We start from the raw sequence: 5,903 nt of genomic DNA, 5'->3' as shown, positions 1-5,903 counted from the left end.
ATATTATTCTTACGAATGGAAACTAATTTTTCATATGAACTTTAAGATGAATGTTTGCAGGTTTATATAACCTTGCTAGACTGAAAAGTAAAGTATTTGCATTAAATTTACATTTTACTTTGTATTTCTTTTTCATTATAAGAAACTTACAGTGAATATTTAAATAAAGAAATGAAGGCAAATATTAAGACCTAGTAGAGAAGTATCACACAGGAATGTATTCGTAACACAAATGTCTCCTAATTCTACAATTCAGTTTAGTTGTTTCCCATTGCTTCATCTTAGTGATTGTCCAAGTCAGATATGGTGGAAAGAAATAGGACTCTGGTGACTGAGTTTGTCCTCACAGGACTCACTGAGAGTCCCGAGTTGCAGGTTCCACTTTTCCTGGTTTTCTTCATCATCTACCTCATGACCATGGTGGGCAACTTGGACTGATTGCTCTCATCTGGAAGGACCCTCACCTCCATACTCCCATATACTTCTTCCTTAGCAGCTTAGCCTTTGCTGATGCATGCACTTCATCCTCTGTGACCCCCAAGATGCTTGTCAACATTTTATCTACAGAGCATGAGATATCCCCGATTGAATGCTTCACCCAATTTTACTTTTTGTTGCTCCAGTGCAACCACAGAATGTTTCCTCCTGCTAGTGATGGCCTATGACTGCTATGTGGCCATATGCAATCCCCTCCTTTATCCGGTGGTGATGTGCAACAAGCTCTGTACTCAGTTTATAGTCCTTACATATTTTATAGGTGTTCTGGATTCAACAATTCACATGGGTTTGCTAATTAGATTAATGTTCTGCAGATCCAAAGATATAGACTATTTCTACTGTGAAATTGTACAATTATTCACAATGTCTTGCACTGATCCTCCAATTAATGTGCTTGTGGTTTTTATCTGCTCAATCTTTATACAAGCCTCCATACTTGCAAATATTGTAGTCTCCTATACCCATGTGCTCTTTGCCGTTCTGAGAAAGAAGTCTGAGAAGGGCAGGAGCAAAGCCCACCTGCTCTCTGTCTCTTTGTTCTATGGCACTCTCTTCCTCATCTATATCCTTCCTGGGTCTGAACCAGATCAAGGTAAGGAACAATTATTTTCTTTATTTTACACAATAGTAATCCCATTGCTCAACCCATTTATTTATAGTCTGAGGAACAAAGAGTTTCTAGGAGCCCTAAGAAGACTAATAAAGAGATAAACATTTCTCACATATTTCAAGTACTTTTTCTATTTATCTTAAAACAAGACCAAGATACAAACAAAAGAACCCAACAAACCTCAAGTTTACTGTATGAGCCATTACTGTGTCCTTTGATAAAGAGCTGTTACTCAGAATGTTTTGTGAGCTCAGTATGAAGACAGACAGTATCTTCTTTCAGTTCAGTGTCTTGTATATACATTTCCTTGGGTGCACATCTAGGGATGATTAGTTAACACTGTCCATAGCTACTTTGTTTAGGAACATTGTCTTTTATAATACATCAGGATTATTATTTATGTTAATTAGAGATTTATATGAATTTCTATAATTATAAGCAGCTACTGGCAATTTTACTGATAAAGAATGAGAAACATGAACTGAAATAAAGGAATACCTCTTTGTTAGGATAAAAGTTAAGCACTGAAATGTCACTTATAACTGCTGGGAGAGCCAAAATCAGATGGTAAGAAATAAAGAGATGCACAGCCAGACATTACTCAGAGAATAAGAAACCTTAGAATTCTCAGCCCTAAATGAGATGTCTCCATCAAATCTCTTCCCTCAGAGCTAAAGGAACCTCATGGTATAGGATGCAGAAAGAGTGTAAGAGCCAGAGGGTGTAGAGAACAAAAAGAAAACAAGACCCTCTAAACCAATATGACCAAAGCACCTATAAAGTTAGAAATGAAGCAGTGTGCAGTGGACCTGCACAACTGGGCACCAGGTTCTCTGTGTGTTTTTTAATTAGATATTTTCTTTATTTACATTTCAAATGTTCTCCCTTTTCCTGGTTTCCCCTCCAAAAAATCTCCTATTCCACCCCACCCTCAAGTCCCCCTGCTCACCAACCCACTCTCTCCTGCTTCCTGGTCCTGGCATTCCCCTACACTGGGGCATAGAGCCTTCATAGGACCAAGGGCCTCTCCTCCCACTGATAACTGACTAGGCCATCCTCTGCTTCATATGCATCTGGGGCCATGAATCCCACCATGTGTACTCTTTGGTTGGTGGTTTGGTTCCTGGGAACTCTGGGGGTAATAGTTCATATTGTTGTTCCTCCTATGGGGCTGCAAACCCCTTCAGCTCCTTGGGTCCTTTCTCTAGCTCGTTCATTGGGGACCCTGTGTTCAGTCCAATAGATGGCTGTGAGCCTCTACTTCTGTATTTCTCAGGCACTGGCAGAGCCTCTCAGGAGGCAGCTCTGTGTTTTTATTGTGGTTTCCAGTTTAGTGTTTTTACGGGATTCCTGAATTTGTGAATGGGTAGGTCTCTCATTTTTATCCCTTCTCTTGGGTTCTTATCCTTCTGTTGGTTTATCTTATCTGACTTCAAAGTGATAGTTTTTGTTTTATCATTTTATACTTTATTTTGTTATACTTAAAAAAGGAATGCATGAGTAAAAACCTGGTCACTAAAGTAAAGGTTAACAACTGAACTGTCACTTATACCTGATGGGAGGAGAAAATCAGTTCTCTCCAATAGAATGACCCTGGGTGTATCAGGATATGCTTATGAGTAGTTGACCAACATAAAATGGAGTCCATAGTTGTGCGTGTGTGTGTGCGTGTGTATGTGTGTGTGTGTGTGTGTGTGTGTGAGCGCTCGTGTGTGTGTGCGCGTGCACGCACACATGCACTTTATTTGATTAAAATTTATTTTTTAGATGTTGCTTTATTTTGATTTCTTGGTTTGGGCCGGGCTTTTGTTGTATGAGTTTTTGTTTGTTTTTTAAGAAAAGATCTTAAAGGACTTAGACAAGGGGAAAATATGATCAAAATACATTTGAATCTAAAAATTGTTTTAAATAAAAATAATCTTAAACATATACACAATAGTTACATAGATGATCCTAATGATACTAATGGTTGGTGATGGCTCAGTGGGTACAGGCATTCCTCCGATGACTGAGCTTGATCATCAGGATGGTAGGGTTGAGATCAGAGCCAGCTCCCAAGAGTTGTCTTAGGACCTCTGTGTGTACACTGTGACAAGTACTTGTTCATCTATCTGCACAAAATAACAATTTCCATACATGCAAATAATACATGTCATTAAAATGCTAAAACATTTGTAATTTAATAGATAAATAGGATTAAATTGGCTTAAAGCGTTGAAAACCAATATTGTTGATAGTTCTACATGCTACTTTTGTCAATAACATTGCCTACAACCCAATAATTAATAAGTTTAAGTTTAAAAACATTGATATGTAACAAAAGCAGTTATATTTATTAACCATGTAATTTCATTGTTATTTTTATAAGGTTTTGTAGAAGCTTCACATGTGAAATTCAGGGAAACTCAATCTGGTATAACAAACTGGCATGTGAAAATAGCAAAGGTAAAGTTTGCCATTTATTCATCAATATAATCCATACATATTATATATAATATATATATTTATATTTTTTCAAGTTTTTATTAGATGCTTTCTTTATATTGAAAATTTTATCCCCTCCTAAAACCCCTTATCCCATCCACCCTCTCCCTTCTTATTAACCCACCCATTCCTGCTTCCCTGTCCTGGCAGTCCCCTATACTGGGACTTCAAGCCTTCACAAGACAAAGGGCCTTTCCTCTCATTGATGTCCCACAAGGCCAACCTCTACTACATTTGCAACTGGAGCCATGGGTCCTTCCATGTATACTCTTTAGTTGGAGGTTTAGACCCTGGAAGTTCTGGGGGTACTGGTTGGTTCATATTGTTGCTCCTCATATGGGGCTGTAAACCTCTTCAGTTCCTTGGGTTCTTTCTCTAGTTCCTCCACTGGGGACTTTGTGCGCAGTCCAGTGGATGGCTGTGAGCATCCACTTCTTTATTAGTCAGGCACTGGCAGAGCCTCTTAAGAGACAGCTATATCAGGCTCCTATTATAGTAAGCAATTTTTGGTATCAACAATAGAGTCTGGGTTTGGTAACTGTACATGAGATGGATCCCTAGGTGGGACAGTCACTGGATGGTTTTTCCTTCAGTTTCTGCCCCAAACTTTGTCTCTGTATTTCCTACCATGGGCATTTTGATCCCCCTTCTAAGAAGGACTGAAGTATCCACACGGTGGTCTTCCTTCTTCTAGAGCTTCATGTGGTCTGTGAATTATATCTTGGGTATTCTGAACTTCTTGGCTAATATCCATTTATCAGTGAGTGCATACCAAGTGTGTTCTTTTGTGATTGAGTTACCTTTCTCAGGATGATATTTTCTAGTTCCATCCATTTACATAAGAACTTCATGAATTCATTGTTTTTAATAGCTGAGTAGTACTCCATTGTGTAAATGTACCATATTTTTTGTATCAATTTTTCTGTTGAAGGACATCTGGGTTCTTTCCAGCTTCTGGCTTATATTTTTATTATTATATTATTATTATTATTTATATTATTATTTATAATAATAAATAAGGCTGCTATGAACCTAGTGGAGCATGTGTCCTTATACATGTTGGAACATCTGGGTATATGCCCAGAAGTGATATAACTGGGTCCTCAGGTAGTACTATGTCCAATTGTCTGAAGAACTGCTAAACTGATTTCTAGAGTGGTTGTATCAGCTTGCAACCCACCAGCAATTGAGGAGGAGTGTTTGTCTTTCTCCATGTCCTCACCAGCATCTGCTGTCATCTTAGTTTTTGATCTTAGCCATTCTGATAGGTATGAGGTGAAATCTCAGGATTGTTTTGATTTGCATTTCCTTGATGATTAAGGATGTTGAACATTTCTTTAGGTACTTTTCAGTCATTTGGTATTCCTCAGTTGAGAATTCTTTGTTTAGCTCTGTACCCCATTTTTAAATAGGGTTATTTGATTCTCTGGAGTCTAACTCTTGAGTTCTTTGCATATATTGAATATTAGCTCTCCATTGGATACAGGGTTGATAAATATCTTTTTCCACTCTGTTGCCGTTTTGTCCTAATGACAGTGTCCTTTGCCTTACAGCAGTTTTGTAATTTTTATGAAGTCCCATTTGTTGATTCTTGATCTTACCCCACAAGACATTGATGTTCTGTTCAGGAAAACTTCTCCTGTGCCCATGTGCTGGAGGCTCTTCCTCACTTTCTTTTCTATTAGTTTTATTGTATCTGGTTTTATGTGGAGGTCTTTGATCCACTTGGACTTGAGCTTTGTACCAGGAGATAAGAATGGATAGATTTGCATTCTTCTACATACTAACTGCCAGTTGAGCCAGCACCATTTGTTGAAAATGCTGTCTTTTTTTTTCCACTGGATGATTTTAACTCCTTTGTCAAAGATCATGTGACCATAGGTGTGTGGGTTCATTTCTGGGTCTTCAGTTCTATTCTGTTGATCTACCTGCCTGTTTCTGTACCAATAACATGTAGTTTTCATCATTATTGCTCTTGCTCTGTAGTACAGCTTGAGGCTGGGGATGGTAATTCCCCTGGAAGTTCTTTTATTGTTGAGAATAGTTTTCACTTTCTTGTGTTTTTTTTTCTTATTCCAAATGAATTTGCAAATTGCTCTTTCTAACTCTATGAAAAAGTGAGTTGGAATTTTGATGGGGAGTGCATTAATTCTGTAGATTGCTTTCAGCAAGGTAGCCATTTTTACTATATTAATCCTACCAATCCATAAGCATGGGGGATCTTTCCATCTTCTGAGATCTTCTTCAATTTCTTTCTTCATAGACCTGAAGTTCTTGTCATACAGATTTTTCACTTGCTCAGTTAGAGTCA

General features: G+C 38.0%; 1 pseudogene; it reads left to right on the top strand.

Annotated features, from left to right (window-relative positions):
* The first annotated feature begins 303 nt into the window (after nucleotides 1-303).
* LOC116086027 lies at nucleotides 304-1,209 on the top strand (annotated as a pseudogene).
* Nucleotides 1,210-5,903: the final 4,694 nt, after the last annotated feature.

The sequence above is a fragment of the Mastomys coucha genome, unplaced genomic scaffold, assembly GCF_008632895.1.
Source record: "Mastomys coucha isolate ucsf_1 unplaced genomic scaffold, UCSF_Mcou_1 pScaffold12, whole genome shotgun sequence".
NCBI classification, from domain to species: Eukaryota; Metazoa; Chordata; class Mammalia; order Rodentia; family Muridae; genus Mastomys; species Mastomys coucha.
Note: the sequence above shows the minus strand (reverse complement) of the source record. Positions and strands in the feature narration are given on the sequence as shown.